This window comes from Lipotes vexillifer, unplaced genomic scaffold (genome assembly GCF_000442215.2).
Source record: "Lipotes vexillifer unplaced genomic scaffold, Lipotes_vexillifer_v1.1 scaffold1290, whole genome shotgun sequence".
NCBI lineage: Eukaryota > Metazoa > Chordata > Mammalia > Artiodactyla > Lipotidae > Lipotes > Lipotes vexillifer.
Genome location: NW_006785718.1, coordinates 256,080 through 273,576, shown reverse-complemented (window position 1 = coordinate 273,576; position 17,497 = coordinate 256,080). Strand labels below are relative to the sequence as shown.

Genomic DNA, 17,497 nt, shown 5'->3' with positions numbered 1-17,497 from the left:
CATTTGACTAACTGTCAAATAATGAGGTTTATTAAAAACTTCCATAGAGCTTCAAGATGGCAGAGGAGGAAGACACGGAAATCCTCTTCCTCCCAACAAATACATCAGAAATACATCTACACGTGGAACAACTCCTACAGAACACCTACTGAATGCTGGCAGAAGACCTCAGACTTCCCAAAAGGCGAGAAACTCCCCACGTACCTGGGTAGGGCAAAAGAAGAAAAAAAAACCCAGAGACAAAAGAACAGGGATGGGACCTGCAACTCTGGGAGGGAACTGTGAAGGAGGATCTTTCAGCAGAAACTCTGCAAACCAGAAGGGAGTGGAGGGACATATTTAAAGTGATGAAAGGGAAAAAACTACAACCAAGATTACTCTACCCAGCAAGGATGTCACTCATATCCAGCAGAGAAATTAAAGCCTTTACTGACAAGTAAAAGCTAACAGAATTCGGCACCACCAAACCAGCATTACAACAAATGCTAAAGGAACTTCTCTAGGCAGGAAACACAAGAGAAGGAAAAGACCTACAATAATAAACCCAAAACAATTAAGAAAACGGTAATAGGCACATACGTATTGGTAACAACCATATATGTAAATGGATTAAATGCTCCAACCAAAAGACATAGACTGGCTGAATGGATACAAAAACAAGACCTGTATATATGCTGTCTGCAGGAGACCCACTTCAGACCTAGGGACACATACAGACTGAAAGTGAGGGGATGGAGAAAGATATTCCATGCAAATGGAAATCAAAAGAAAGCTGAAGTAGTGATACTCATATCAGACAAAACAGACTTTAAAATAAGGACTATTACAAGAGACAAAGAAGGATACTACATAATGATCAAGGGATCAATCCAAGAAGAAGATATAACAATTGTAAATACTTATGCACCCAACATAGGAGCACCTCAGTACATAAGGCAAATACTAACAGCCATAGAAGGGGAAATGGACAGTAACACAATCATAGTAGGAGACTTTAACACCCCACTTTCACCAATGGACAGATCATCCAAAATGAAAATAAAGAAGGAAACACAAGCTTTAAATGATACACTAAACAAGATGGACTTAATGATATTTATAGGACATTCCATCCAAAAACAACAGAATACACTTTCTTCTCAAGTGCTCATAGAACATTCTCCAGGATAGATTATATCTTGGGTCACAAATCAAGCCTTGGTTATTTTAAGAAAATTGAAATCATATCAAGTATCTTTTCTGACCACAACGCTATGAGACTAGATATCAATTACAGGAAAAAATCTGTAAAAAATACAAACACATGGAGGCTAAACAGCACAATACTAAATAACCAAGAGATCACTGAAGAAATCAAAAAGGAAATAAAAAATTACATAGAAACAAATGACAATGAAAACACAATGACCCAAATCCTATGGGATGCAGCAAAAGCAGTTCAAAGAGGGAAGTTTATAGCAATACAAGCCTACCTCAAGAAACAAGAAATATCTCAAATAAACAACCTAACCTTACACCTAAAGCAATTAGAGAAAGAAGAACAAAAAACCCCCAAAGTTAGCAGAAAGAAAGAAATCATAAACATCGGACCAGAAATAAATGAAAAAGAAATGAAGGAAACAATAGCAAAGATCAATAAAACTTAAAGCTGGTTCTTTGAGAAGATAAACAAAACTGACAAACCATTAGCCAGACTCATCAAGAAAAGAAGGGAGAGGACTCAAATCAATAGAATCAGAAATGAAAACGGAGAAGTAACAGCTGACACTGCAGAAATACAAAGGATCATGAGAGGTTACTACAGGCAATTGTATGCCAATAACATGGACAACCTGGAAGAAATGGGCACAGTTTTAGAAAAGCACAACTTTCCAAGACTGAAGCAGGAAGAAATAGAAAATATAAACAGAACAATCACAAGCACTGAAATTGATACTGAGATTAAAAATCTTTCAACAAACAAAAGCCCAGGACCAAATCACTTCACAGAAGAATTCTATCAAACATTTCGAGAAGAGCTAACACCTATCCTTCTCAAACTCTTCCAAAACATAACAGAGAGAGGCACTCCCAAATGCATTCTATGAGGCCACCATCACCCTGATACCAAAACCAGACAAAGATGTCACAAAGAAAGAAAACAACAGGCCAATATCACTGATAAACATAGATGCTAAAGCCCTCAACAAAATGCTAGCAAACAGAATCCAACAGCACATTAAAAGCATCATATACCATGATCAAGTGGGGTTTATCCCAGGAATGCAAGAATTCTTCAATATACGCAAATCAATCAATGTGATACACCATGTTAACAAACTGAAGGAGAAAAACCATATGATCATCTCAATAGATGCAGAGAAAGCTCTTGACAAAATTCAACACCCATTTATGATAAAAACCCTCCAGAAAGTAGGCGTGGAGGGAACTTATCTCAACATAATGAAGGCCATACATGACAAACCCACAGCCAACATCGTTCTCAATGGTGAAAAACTGAAACCATTTCCTCGAAAATCAGGAAACAAGACAAGGTTGCCCACTCTCACCACTATTATTCAACATAGTTTTGGAAGTTTTAGCCACAGCAATCAGAGAAGAAAAAGAAATAAAAGGAATCCAAATTGGAAAAGAGAAATAAAGCTGTCAGTGTTTGCAGATGACATGATACTATACATAGAGAATCCTAAAGATGCTACCAGAAAACTATTAGAGCTAATCAATGTATTTGGTAAAGTAGCAGGATACAAAATTAATGCACAGAAATCTCTTGCATTCCTATACACTAATGATGAAAAATCTGAAAGAGAAATCAAGAAAACACTCCCATTTACCATTGCAACAAAAAGAAAAAAATATCTAGGAATAAACCTACCTAAAGAGACAAAAGACCTGTATGCAGAAAACTGTAAGACACTGATGAAAGAAATTAAAGGTGATACAAACAGATGGAGAGCTATATCATGTTCTTGGATTGGAAGAATCAACATTGTGAAAACGACTATACTATCCAAAGCCATCTACAGATTCAATGCAATCCCTATCAAACTACCAATGGCATTTTCCCAGCACTAGAACAAAAAACTTCACAATTTGTATGGAAACACAAAAGACCCCGTATAGCCAAAGCAAATTTGAGAGAGAAAAGGAGAGCTGGAGGAATCAGGCTTCTGGACTTCAGACTATATTAAAAAGCTACAGTAATCAAGACAGTATGATACGGGCACAAAAAGAAATATAGAGCAATGGAACAGGATAGAAAGCCCAGAGATAAACCCACACACATATGGTCACCTTATCTTTGATAAAAGAGGCCAGAATATACAATGGAGAAAAGACAGCCTCTTCAATAAGTGGACAGCTACATGTAAAAGAATGACATTGGAACACTCCCTAACACCATACACAAAAATAAGCTCAAAATGGATTAAAGACCTAAATATAAGGCCAGACACTATCAAACTCGTAGAGGAAAACATAGGCAGAACACTCTTATGACATAAATCACAGCAAGACCCTTTTTGACCCACCTCCTAGAGAAATGGAAATAAAAACAAAAATAAACAGATGGGACCTAATGAATCTTAAAAGCTTTTGCACAGCAAAGGAAACCATACACAAGACGAAAAGACAACCCTTAGATTGGGAGAAAATAGTTGCAAATGAAGCAACTGACAAAGATTAATCTCCAAAATTTACAAGCAGTTCATGCAGCTCAATATCAAAAAAACAAACAACCCAATCCAAAAATGGGCAGAAGACCTAAATAGACATTTCTCCAAAGAAGATATACAGCTGCCAACAAACATATCAAAGGATGCTCAACATCACTAATCATTAGAGAAACGCAAATCAAAACTACAATGAGGTATCACCTCACACCAGTCATAATGGCTTTCATCAAGAAATCTACAAACAATAAATGCTAGAGAGGGTAGGGAGAAAAGGGTACCGTCTTGCACTGTTGGTGGGAATGTAAATTGATACAGTCACTATGGAGAACAGTATGGAGGTTCCTTAAAAAACTGAAAATAGAACTACCATACGACCCAGCAATCCCACTACTGGGCATATACCCTGAGAAAACCATAATTCAAAAAGTGTCATGTACCACAATGTTCATTGCAGCTCTATTTACAATAGCCAGGTCATGGAAGCAACCTAAGTGGCCATCAACAGATGAATGGATAAAGAAGATGTGGCACATATATACAGTGGAATATTACTCAGCTATAAAAAGAAACAAAATTGAGTTATTTGTAGCGAGGTTGATGAACCTAGAGTCTGTCATACAGAGTGAAGTAAATCAGAAAGAGAAAAATAAATACCGTATGCTAACACATATATATGGAATCTAAAAAAAAAAAAAAGAAAAAAAATGGTTCTGAAGAACCTAGGGGCAGGACAGGAATAAGGACACAGACCTACTAGAGAATGGACTTAAAGACACGGGGAGGGGGAAGGGTAAGCTGGGACGAAGTGAGAGAGTGGCATGGACATATATACACCACCACATGTAAAATAGATAGCTAGTGGGAAGCAGCCACATAGCACAGGGTGATCAGCTCGGTGTTTCGTGACCACCTGGAGGGGTGGGTTAGGGAGGGTGGGATGGAGATGCAAGAGGAAGGGGATATGGGGATATATGTATACGTATAGCTGATTCACTTTGTTATACAGCAGAAACTAACACAGCATTGTAAAGCAATTACACGCCAATAAAGATGTTAAAAAAAAGAAAAAAAAACTTCCATAGAAACTAGATTCCTCTTATGTCTGGGGATATAGTTAAAAGGGCTTGAAACAATAAATGTTGGCTGCTTTCTTTCCTTTTGTGTAGAAACATCTCAAAATGGGCTCTTCCCACACCAGAGACAGAGCACACCTCAGGAGCCAACCTGAAGGATTCTTAATTTAGGTGCCATGAATTTAATTAATATGAAACAGCAAAGCATACGCTTAATTAACATAAGAGAACATTTTTAGTACTCCCCTGGGACAATGTGAGTTTTGAGACATTCTAAGCTGGCTACAAAGCAGAAACTAGAGAGAGGATATAGCATTATTTGATATATGGTATAATTCAGGCTCAAATCCAGATCAATAAGTCCTCAAGTTGATTTGCAGGTGTGAGGCTGGGTGTGTGTCTTTGGCCAATTAGGCTGCACTGATCGTAAAGCCTACATGAACTAAGAAGCTGCCACTCTTCACTGTTTTCAACAAAATCTCAGGGATGTGAAGATAGCAGAGAAGGAAAACAGGTTTCGCAATCATACAGAGCTGGTTTCAGATTGTACTACACTTCATGTTCTTAGGAAAATGCCCCTAGGCAGTCTTAGCTTGTTTCCTCATCTGTGAAACAGAAACAGCAATATCTACTCATGGATGTTAAGAGAAGATAAAACAATGAATGTAATATCTTATAGATCCTGAATACATATTAGCTTCCTTTTCTTCTCTGAGAATTCTATAGTTGCATTTAAATGACAGATTATTTAGGCGTACAGCAAAAATTTATTCCAGGTAAATCTGAGTGACTCAAAATGCAATCAAATTTTCAAAATACTTCTAACAGAGCAAGTTTTTTAAGTGCCAAGCAGTTAGCATTGCTTCCTTCACAAATCCTTGAGTTTAGTAGCAAACTGATGCAAAACTTAACGCTGGAGTAGAGGCACGCTCGCGCATCCTGTTTTCCCCATTTGAAGAAGGTGGTACCTTGGATCTAGCAGCTTCCTCTCTTCTGTGGAATTCTCCAAACTCTTCAAGCTGCTTCCCTTCAATAAGCACTAAAGGATCTGTAGGTCACTTCCACTCTTCTCTAATATGGTGGCAATTCATTTAGATATTAAGGATAATTAAGCATTACAACACACTTGATATTTAAAGATTCAGAAACATCATTAACCACCATGGATGAAACTACCATTGGCTTTACATTCAGTCTGAACTTCTTTGTCTTCTAGCTCTCTTTCAGGTAGTTCTTTTACTAGAATTCATTTAATTGTTCATAATATTAATGAGGTACTCACAATATCCAAAAGCAGTACCTCTCCTTTAAATGAAAAATAAAAAATTGGTATTCCTATAGTCATGCATACCCAGTGCTAAATATTTGAATGAAAGCAGGAAAAAAGGTCAATACTTTGGACATTGCCAAATATCCTAGGTACTAAGCTTAGAGCAATAAAATACCTAGATAGATGACTTGTAAATTCAGCTCCACTTTTCTAGGTTCTAGATACTTCCTGAATAATATGGCTTACAGAACGAAAAAAGCTATATGCTCACAGGTCAATTAGAGATCCAAAAGAAAGAAAGCGTAACTCCAGAGGGCGTCCCAGTGACTTATAATTACATGGATTATATTTTTAAAAAATCTGGTCCAAATCTTGACTAAATATGAAATCAGAATTCAGTAGTATTCAAAAAATAGATAAAATCCAAGAAAAGCCAAGAAATATGCTATTTGACAAAATAATAAAAAAAAAATAAAAGCAGCGGTTTACAAGAAAGGTTGGTGGGTATGAGAAAAAGGTCTTTATGCTTATTATATGGCATGGTTCTTTTCTGGTGCAGACACACACACACACACACACACACACACCCCATAATAAGGGAAAGCAAAAGGGAATGATTAGTTCCTTTACAAGATACATAAACACATTAGCAGGCAAAATTAAACTCTTTAGTTCCAGGACACACTTTGTAAATGTCCCTGAAGGCCTGTGACCAGAGGCACAAGGAAGCACATGCCATGACAGGAATGGCATCATATGTGCCTCTGTAATTGTCAACAGATGTAGCACGCCAACAGAGTAGGAGCACAGCTTGCACTTAACACACGCTTTTTGGTGACTGACAGGCTGGAGTCTTAGAAAAATGAAGGTTTGATGAATGAGGCATCCTGCTTAATTGTGTTAAACTGTTTAGTTCCAATTTTCATAAACAGATTCAAGAGTTAAGAAATGGGAAACCTCTTCCTGATTCTCTCAAGAAAAAAGAAGGGGAGGGACAGGAAGGAAATGAAAGAGAGAAGCACAAGATCATGTTGCCACGGGATACTTAAATGACTTAAATCAAGCATTTATGTGGTTGTATTAGCAGAAATTGAAATAAAATTGTACCAAGACCGGATGTTAAAAAATATTAAGAAAACACATTCCTTCACTGCTGAGATATTCTCATCAATTTGCTCCCTACATTTTAGTCATGTCAAAGTAACAATCTTTTGAACAATTTAAAATCCATAGCTGACCTTTACTCATGTTTGTTTGATATAGGCAATTCTGTGCTATTTAATCTCTTGCTCCTAAAAGGCAGAGGTAATCTCATTCTCCTTCATTTGAATCATCTCTGCTTTATACCAAAAGCAATTTTCATTTCTGGGAAAAGTATGGGCTTTAGGTTATGGAGTCTTAACACTAGTGTAAACTTAGAAAGGTAATTCCCCCATTTTTAAGGTCAGAGAAGATGCCTACTATATATATATATATATATATATATATATACTTTTTTTTTTTTTTTTTGGGTGAATGTTGTGAATGTTGTTAAACATCTCTTTCATTTCATCCACTCTCCTTGTCCTCAACCCATTGCTTTCTATAGATTAGGTTGTCATGTTTTTCTTATAAACTGTTGACACTTGTTTTGGAAGTACTGATGCAGGCACTTTAATATCTGGGTGGGTTAGGGGCAGGACAGGTTGCCTCTCCTGATAAAAAGACTCAAGAAAAGTTCCCTTTTTGCCCTAGTGATTTGAGGTGTCACCTTTATCATACATTAAAATTCCACATGTTCTTGCATTTATTTCTGGATATTCTGTTCCTTTCCACTGGTCTGTTTATCTATTCATGTACTAACACTACACTATTTTAATTATCAAAGCTTTCTAGTATATATATATATATATATATATATTTATACTTTTTTTTTTTTTTGTGGTACGCAGGCCTCTCACTGTTGTGGCCTCTCCCGTTGTGATGCGTACTATCTGAATATCACTGTCTGGGATGAGGCTCCTTGCCAACAGAGAACACCCAGTCAGTCCACAGCACAGAATCTAGAGCTTGATGTTGTCCAAGAGAGTCAATGAGAGTGCCATCTGTGTCCCTGGCCACGAGCCAGTTGGCTTTTACACATTCACTTATATAATCCTCCCACCAACTCTTATCCACCCATAACCAATTTATTTTGGCTGAATAGGAACTGTAAAGAGGCCTCAAAATCCCAGAAGCACCATTTGACATAGAAGAGCTACTAATGGTATTAACATTTGACTTTGTTCTTCTTTGCTTTCTTCTCTGTAGTGTTTACCATGTCAGAATGAAGTGAGTCAGGTGCCTTCCTAAATAATGCCGCTGAACCAGTAAAGTATCAGGGTCACTTGAAGTGAATGCCAGCAGTTTCGTCACTCATTTATGTATCATAAAGTAACACAAAGTAACATGCTAAGACCCAAAGGTCAGTGAGCAGCAATGATACTCATGCATCTTTTGCAGTATTTCCTAGAATATTCAACTATATGCCTGGTCACCCTCTCTACTGGGTCTAAATACATGAAAGCATGTTCATAGCAAGGCCTCTTCGGTAATTTTTTAAAATATAAAACTCAACCCCAAACACTGAAACCACTTATCGAAGATCAACTGTGTAGAGTGCAATTGACTTTCAAATACGTTATCACTTATCAAATACATTCAATTCTCACAATAGTCCTGTGGAATATTATTGCCCTCATTTCACAGATCAGGAAACTGAAGCTCAGAGAAGTTAAATGACTTGTCAAAACCACACTGCTATAAAACTATGAAGCCTGTTCCTCTTTTATGACATTTGCTGCCTCTCTAAGACAAATGTGAGGTAACTGGTCAGAACAATTCAAATGTTAAAGGATGTCTCTGAGTCTTCAGTGACATTCTTCCTCATTGCCTCCTTCTTGGATAAATACACAGTGCATCTGTAGAGTGTGTTCCTATAAATAAGTCTCCTAAGTTTTCCCATCTGTAGAGGTAAGGAGAGACCGTGCGGTGGAGGTGGCAGGAGAGAACACTTCAGGTGTTCAACCACGCGGATTGCTGGGAGTGTGGCATCAACTTATCCAGCTCCGCATCTGCCTGGTCACCTGAGTGTCTCAGGTAAACTGGGCCAGAAAAGTCTAACAAATGCTTTTCTTGCCCTAAACTCATTTTAGGTCATGAAGAGCTGAGAGAATAGGTATTATAAATTCAGGGTACTTTTTTTTTATTGCTTCTGGGACTTCACTGCTGTCCTTCCTTATCTGCTAATAGATCCTAGATGGCAGAGGTTTTATGTATTTTATATAGTTTGAATCAGGTCTCAATAGTGAAAATAAAGGTAGTTACTGTGTTCATCTGCACATCACCATTTCTCCCCACTTTAAGGATTACACACCTTGACAACAGGGATGAACAAAGGAGCCAGGCTAGGCCACTGTGATTTTCCCAACTGAGTTGGATGTGATGAATTACTTGGTTCTTCTGTGCTTAACAGGTTGTAAAGATGTAAGTCTTGAGTTTTGAGCTGCATAAGGTCATAGTTCAGCCTCTAAGGGGACAGCTGGCTTGAGAGAATGAAGGCACCATGAAAGAAGGTGGAATAAGCACCAGAGAGAGAGGGTATGTGTCCTAACAGCATCCCATTGCAGGAGTCCGTAAGACCCAATCCAGCCCTACTCTTCTTGTGGCTTGCTCAGATTCTCCATTTTGCTCCAGGTCGTCTGAGTTAGATTTCTGTCACTTAGTACTGAAGGAGTCTGGACTAATACAGAAATTATGCTTTAATAACTGAAATAATAACAGTGGCTTTTTTTTTTTTTTTTTTTTTTGCGGTACGCGGGCCTCTCACTGTTGTGGCCTCTCCCATTGTGGAGCACAGGCTCCGGATGCGCAGGCTCAGCGGCCATGGCTCACGGGCCCAGCCGCTCCACGGCATGTGGGATCTTCCCGGACCGGGGCAAGAACCCGCGTCCCCTGCATCGGCAGGCGGACTCTCAACCACTGGGCCACCAGGGAAGCCCCAACAGTGGCTTCTTGAGAGTTAACTTTGTGCCAAGCATTTCACTCAGATTGTCTTTATTTTTTTCTTGAATATAATCACACAAGGCGGGTATCACCCTTTTATTTACGAAGAAATTGAAGTCCCGAGAGGTTAAATGACTTTCTTAAGGTCACACAGCTAGAGAGTAGTACAGCAAGATTTTGAATCCATTTCTGCTTGACTCCTAAATCCATGCTCTTAACATCTAGGCTATGTTTTACCTCAAAATGGTTTTCAAGTCTGGCTGTATATTGCAATCTCCTGGGGGGCTTCTAAAACCAGGTGTGCTCAAGCCCTCTCTCTGGCCCCAAGTTTGCACAAGTACAGCAGGCACCTTTCACACGGAACACATTGTAGTTGTGCTCTGGGAGGTTGCGGGCTCTGAGGGATGAATATGTTCTATGGTAAATGTACTCCCTGAACCTGTGCAACTGTTGTGACCCTGCAGCCAGACCAGTTAAATCTGAATCTTTGGAGATGGGGCGTCAGTGCTGATATATTTTTAGAAGCCTCCAGGTGATTTTAAAGTTCTGTCAAGGGTGTGAACCACAACTGTAACCTGAACACATATCTGGGTCTACACCAATACAAAATGAGAAATTACAAATTTATGTTAGCAATTGAAGCTAACATATCAAATGACTACAGTTATCTCAGATAAAATCTTCTGTCAGGAATAGTGAGTGTGGAATCACTGACCCCTCCATCTGTGCTTTGCACTGTAGTGTTGACTAAAGATATTAAAATGCTATCTATGAGTACCTTCATTCTTTAAATATGGCATCAATGATACTTAATAGACTATTTCTGCAAAAAATGTGGATTTTGTATAGATGTGTCCAGCAAACATTTCCACTTAGGTTTAAACCTTCCATAACTGGGTAGTTTTGGGTATTGATGAAAGCCATGCCTATCTCTACATAGGATTCTGTTCTCTCAATTGTCAGGAGACTATTTCAGCCATTACAACAAGAAGGAAGGAAGGAAGGGAGGAAGGGAGGGAGGGAGGGAGGGAGGAAGGAAGGAAGGAAGGAAAGGAAGAAAAGAAAGAAAGAAAGGAAAGGAAAGGAAAGGAAGGAAGGAAGGAAGGAAGGAAGGAAGGAAGCAAAAGAAAAAGAAAGAAAGGAAAAAAAAGAAAGGAAGGAAGGAAGGAAGAAAGAAAGAAAAGAAAGAAAGAAAGAAAGAAAGAAAGAAAAGAAAGAAAGAAAGGAAAGAAAGAAAAGAAAAAGAAAGAAAGAAAGAAAGGAAGGAAGGAAGGAAGGAAGGAAGGAAGGAAGGAAGGAAGAAAGAAAGAAAGAAAGAAAGAAAGAAAGAAGAAAGAGACAGGGAGAGTTGGAAAGATGGCAGAGGAAGAGGCAAGAAAAAAGATCCCTTTGGTTTCAGAAAAATCTCCTGAAAAAGAGGAAGGCTTATCAGGGCCTGAAAGCCACCCAGGCAGAGCAGGCGCTTTTGCAAAGGAAGGAGCAGAGGAGAGGAAAAGAGATCAAGTTTAAGCGACTAGAATGGTTCCTACATGATTCCTGGCGGCAACTACGTGAGAGGGTGCGACTCAGACGACTAGAAGTGAAACCTCATGGCTTAGAAGTGCCAGATAAACATTCCTTGGCCTTTGTTGTACGCATCGAAAGGATTAATGGGGTGAGTTTACTGGTGCAGAGGACCATTGCAAGACTTCGCCTGAGTAAGATTTTCAGTGGTGTCTTTATGCAAGTAACCCCTCAAACCATAAACACGCTTCGGATAGTGGAAACTTACGTGACCTGGGGATTTCCAAATCTGAAGTCTGTTCGGGAGCTCATCTTGAAACGTGGACAAGCCAAGGTCAAGAATAAAATCATCCCTCTGACAGACAACACAGTGATTGAGGAGCACCTGGGGAAGTTTGGTGTCATTTGCTTGGAAGACCTCATTCACGAAATTGCCTTCCCGGGGAAGAATTTTCAGGTGATCTCAGGGTTCTTGCGCCCTTTCCAACTCTCAGTGGCCTGTCACGCTACCAAGAATAGAGTGGGCTTCCTCAAGGAAGTGGGCTCACCTGGCTGTCAAGGTGAATGCATCAATCCGCTCACCCAGCAGCTGAACTAAAACCAACGTAGCTGAAAGCACAGTGCATGTGGAAGCATGTGTTTTTGTTTTATGGAATTGTTATCCAGTATCTTCAAGGAAGATTATTTTCTGCTGTATCTTCAGAAACTGGAGGGGAAGGGTCAGGGAAAAGATGGTGATGTTCAGGGCAGGCACTTTTCATCCCACTTCAGTTCCAAGAAAACGTTCCTGTGTGTTTTCTGCAAAGACTGCAGTCCACCTCTAAAACCAGCGAAGGATTCGTGCCATGGAGGAGGGAGTCATGTTTTATCACACGTATCCTGGGATTTAATGTTGGTGAACAAATGAATACCCACACATGAATACAAGACAGCAGTGGACCAGGCCCAGGGGCATATTGAACCTGGGGTATCCAAAGGCCTTGTTTTGGAAAGAACTTGAAATACAATTAGAAAGAAGTGCATAAAAATAAAGGAAAGAAAGAAAGGAGGAAAGGAAGGAAGGAAGGAAGGAAGGAAGGAAGGGAGAGAGAAAGGAAAGAAAGAGAAAGGGGGAGGGAGGGTGGGAGGAAGGAAGGAAGAAAGGAAAGAATACAGAGGACATACTTCATAATTAGTCCTATTATAGGCAACAGCTTGCCAGATTACGAACGGTCCACCACTGACAGATTTCACAGATCTCAACCATGTTTGATTTATGCATTATGAACTGGAAGGACAATTAAGATAGCAAATGTCATACTGTAAGAGGAAGTTGAGTTACCACGAATTATGCAACCTCACACTTTCCTATAAAAACGAGATAATAGGGAGACTTAATTCACTGTGTTAGAAATTCCCATGAGGGGGATGTACAAGAATATCAGGTTAAGTAGTCATTTTTGAACTTTAATACTGAGCAAAGGAAGGATCTTAAGCCAATGAAAGTACCCAGAGTAAGGAGTCTATTGTACACACTTGAGATATAACTCATTTCTATAGTAAAAAGTCCTTACCCAATCAGAACTCAATTTTACCAAAATCTCTTGAATTGTGATGCTTTTCCTGTTGTTTCCATAATCCTATGCTTATTAAAGTAATTAAATCGATAAGCATATTTTTAGTAGAGCTCTTGTAAGAAACTGATGAGTTGTCACAATACTTGAAGACGCCTTTGACTCAAAGAAGGTTCAACAAGCAGATTATGTCCAATTACAGTAAGACTTCATTGTTAATATCTGAGAACTCCAGCAACCCCTGCCAATCACAGTGCAATATCTTATGGGACTATTCCAAGTCTCTCCAACTGTAGAGTTTAATTTGGCAAAACATCAAGTAGCAAAACATCCCAAAGAGTGCAATTTTAGCAAGAAATTGCCAGAAGACATGCAGACCAACCCATGAGATGTGCAGATCTATGAAGCTGGTTTTTGTTTTGAGTCTCTCAAAGGAGGATGCTGTGGGTTAGATGAAGCCTACTCAGTGGCTGGGATTGAGCCTCATCATGTCTCACTCCTGTTCAGAGCTTTCAAAAGTTTCTGGCTGTCTCAAATTCTTTGAATCGCATTCAGGGTCCAACTGGGGTCCCAAGGGACCTTTTCAGTTTTAGCTCTATTTCCCTGTATTAAACTAAACTTTGGCCAAACCAGACTACTCATCATTTCAAGAACCTGTTGAACTTTCTTGCCTATGCCATTTTGTGTATCTCCACCTTTTCATGTGCAATGCAGTCCCTCCCCATCCAACAAAATTCTACTCTTTCTGGGAAATCAGGGGAAATGCCACCTCTCTTGTGACGCCCCATGATTTTAATTCCTCTCTTGCTTGAACTCCTATTGTGCTTTGTTCTTTCTGTGTCTAAACCCTCCATTAACTCCTTGAGGATAGAGTGAACCTTGCATATGACACTGGAATAAAACAGGCCTACATGTTAATTCTGGGTTTTCCACTTAATATCTCTGTGACTTTGGACAAAGGAAACTCCCTGAGCTCCAACTGACTCATCTGAAAATTGGTTACAGACTACTAATGTATGCTTTAAAAGGTTCTTAAAAAATTATATAAGATAATGTAGGTAAAGCAGCTAAAATAATACTTGACGTACAAAAGATGCTCAACACATATTAAATTCCCTCTTTACTCCCCTTGTCTGAATGTCATGTAGTACTTACTAGATATTTCTTGAATGAATGAATGAATGAAATTGTCTGAGTCAGATCTAATAAGAAAGAACAGGCAATGTATGTGTTGAGGATCCAACTATGACACTCCAACGTAATTATTTTAATAAGTCTTACAACTAGTCCTATCTGTAACCTTTTTCTCGCTTTATAAAGAAAAATTATAAATAAGCATTTAAACATTTTAGAAATCAGTAGTTTCAGATTTTAGGACAAGAATATGAAAGATGGAAATGATATTTCATTCAGGGTAACTTGCATTATAGGTTAACAGAAATGTGTACATCTCTAGTGAAATATATAACATATCCTAAAGACATAAAAAGAACCTGCAATAAATAAACCATTTTCAATAATCACGCTGTTGTTGGTTGTGTGGCCTTGTTATTCTGAGACTACTGTGTGTGCCGTGGGAGAAAGCAAGTGAGTGGTTATGCTGTTGCACTAAGAACCAGGATTTCTGGCAAAGGAAGAAGGTGTCACACAGGTGACACCAGTGAGGTAAAGTGCAGCTTTGGAGTCCTCAACCTGAACTGGAAATATATAGTTCACAATACCTTTTTAAAATAATTAATTAAATTTTTTTTTTTGGCTGCCTTGGGTCTTCGTTGTGGTGTGTGGGCTTCTCATTGCGGTGGCTTCTCTTGTTGCAGAGCGTGGGCTCTAGGCGCGCGGGCTTCAATAGTTGTGGCACGCGGGCTCTGGAGCACAGGCTCAGTAGTTGTGGTACGTGGGCTCAGTAGCTGTGGCTCGCGGGCTCTAGAGCGCAGGCTCAGTAGTTGTGATGCACGGGCTTAGTTGCTCCGCGGCATGTGGGATCTTCCCGGGCCAGGGCTTGAACCCATGTCCCCTGCATTGGCAGGTGGATTCTTAACCATTGCGTCACCAGGGAAGTCCTCACAATATCTTTTTTCTTAAGAGAAAAAGAAATTCTAGTTCTATCCGCTAAAAAGACTTAGAAACAATGACCAACCCAGTAGCAATAAGCATACTTAGTGTTCAGACTGTGGTCTCTAAATACAGTGACCTAGTAGAAGAAAGTGGAGCTCTTTGGAGAAATAGCTGATTCCATCCGGGGCAGGAAATACACAAGACAGCCTGGAACACTGTCACATCAGAAAGCTAGGACACTACCAGTGACTAGAAGGGCATTTCAAAAGGACTCAGGAACCAGTTTAAAGAGGCTCTCATTGGCCAAAAATAGGACAATTTTGAGCATTAATAAGCATAATTACTACAACAGAATGAAGCACATCTATATTTTTTAAATCCATTAGCAATCAGTTATCTTTGGAGGGTACTAGGGAATCAACTAATAATTTTAAAAATAGATAAATAAAGGGAAAGAATTAAACATATGTCCTACTTTTCTTACACAAAAGTACCTCCGAGTAACCAGACAGTCAATGGGGGGAGAGTTCTTTTAATAGAATTATTTCAACTAATAATCAAAGTTACCATTTTGCAACCCCCAATGAAATAACAGATCTCGGCAATAAACTTCAATGACAGTTAATACCATAAAAAGAGAGAAAACTAGACATCACTCATAACGGAAATAAACATCGATACCTAGGAAGTATTCTTGCTCCTGAAAATTAGAAGAAAAAAAAATCAAACCTGAATCAGATCAAGCCTCTAGAGTTAACTACCAATTAACAGAAATATAAGAGAGTGGGAACATGTTAAATGATTCCATAGAAAAGGAATTATCTAAATCCAGACTGTAGGAAATACCATGGAAAAAACTACTTGGCTTCTGTAACAAACAAGCAGCAGAAAGAAGAAAAATGAAGGTGGAACCTATGGATTAGAAGAGACTTAGGAGACACTGACCACATCCACCGATTGCATTGTTTGACCCTTACTGGAATCCTGCTTTACACAAGAAAATTGTGAAGGAAAATGCGGCTTGGAGGAAACTGGAAACATTTGAAAACTGGCGATATATTGGATATGATATTAAGAGATTACGGTAAAGTATTTTAGGAGGAATAATATATGACTACAATATTATTATTCCTCCTAATATATATATATATAATATATATATATATATCTCCTTACCTTTTAGAGATACATTAGAATATTTACAAAGGAGATGATATAAAATGATATGATGTTGGGCATTCGCTTCAAAATAATCTTGGCATAGAGGAGTGACTGGGGTGTAAATGAAGTAAGCCTGCCCAAGGATGAAAAATTCCTGAGTGACGAGTATATAAGAGAGTTCGTTAGACTATTCTCTTCACTTTTGCATATGTTTGAAATTTTCTGTAATAAAAATTTTACACCATATTTAAAAGCATCTAATATACCAGGCCATACTGAATTTTACAGGCTCTAATCACTTAAAGTAGGGATAGACAAAGTTCACATAGCTGAAGAGGAGGAAACATATTCTGAAATCCTACTTCCTTGTACTCTACTGGTTTTCAAGTAATGTTAGATTTTTTTTCTTAGGAAATTTCAGGGTAGCTTTATTTGGTTTTCCATGATGAAGTCTTCCTTCATGATTATTAAGCAAACCAAATCACAGTCAGTCCTCGATAGTGAGCTCCTGGAGAAAAGGGGCCATATCTTATTTTTGTATCCTCCATAGTTTATATATAATATGGCTACCTGTTGAATGAAGTGTTACATAAGGAGTCAATCAGAGCATCTGTAAAGTATTAAGTGAAACTGATGGAAAGTCAAATGCATAGGAAAGGGAACCCGGAAGAACCAACCTTGAGGTCTTGAAAGGGGCAGTCAAGGAAGTGAAACTTTTCTAGGCTACGTTATTAGCAGGCATGGGAAACTGTAGATAGAGAAATTTAAGTCATAGTGTTTTCTGGTCACTAGAGTGCAGAGAATAGTGCAATAATTTAGCGCTATAGCCTCTGCTTTTCTAAAGTAATTGTTTCTAGTCCTGTGGCACTTCCTCAAGCTCCCTTTTCACACCAGGTCTTCCCGCTTTGAGCCTCCTACTTGAGTGTGACAGTGTAACCCCCTGGCAAGAGTTTTACGGAGCCCCTTCTAAGGCCCTGCTCTTACCTTCTCCTGAAGACGTCTGGTGACTTTGCATCAACTACAAGAGTTTCCACCAGAAACTTATGTCTCTTCTTCATCTGACCCAGAGGTACTCAACTGTACCTACCACCCTCTGCTCTCCAAGTGGATTCCTCTGCCCCGTGGAGCCACTCTCCCCACGGTCCCCAGTGGGGACAACTGCCTCTGTTCACATGACTTCTGTCA

At 39.0% G+C, this 17,497-nt stretch overlaps 1 protein-coding gene and 1 pseudogene across 2 annotated transcripts in view; one reads left to right on the top strand and one right to left on the bottom strand.

Annotated features, from left to right (window-relative positions):
• LOC103073786 (carboxypeptidase Q) overlaps positions 1-17,497 on the bottom strand; it is a gene marked incomplete at its 5' end in the record, with an annotated part of 266,138 nt that overhangs the window by 51,548 nt on the left and 197,093 nt on the right. The window lies entirely within an intron of this gene.
• Positions 11,391-12,538, top strand: LOC103073231 (60S ribosomal protein L7-like 1 pseudogene; annotated as a pseudogene). Its single transcript, XR_457027.1, has one exon. The product of XR_457027.1 is annotated as a 60S ribosomal protein L7-like 1 pseudogene (transcript).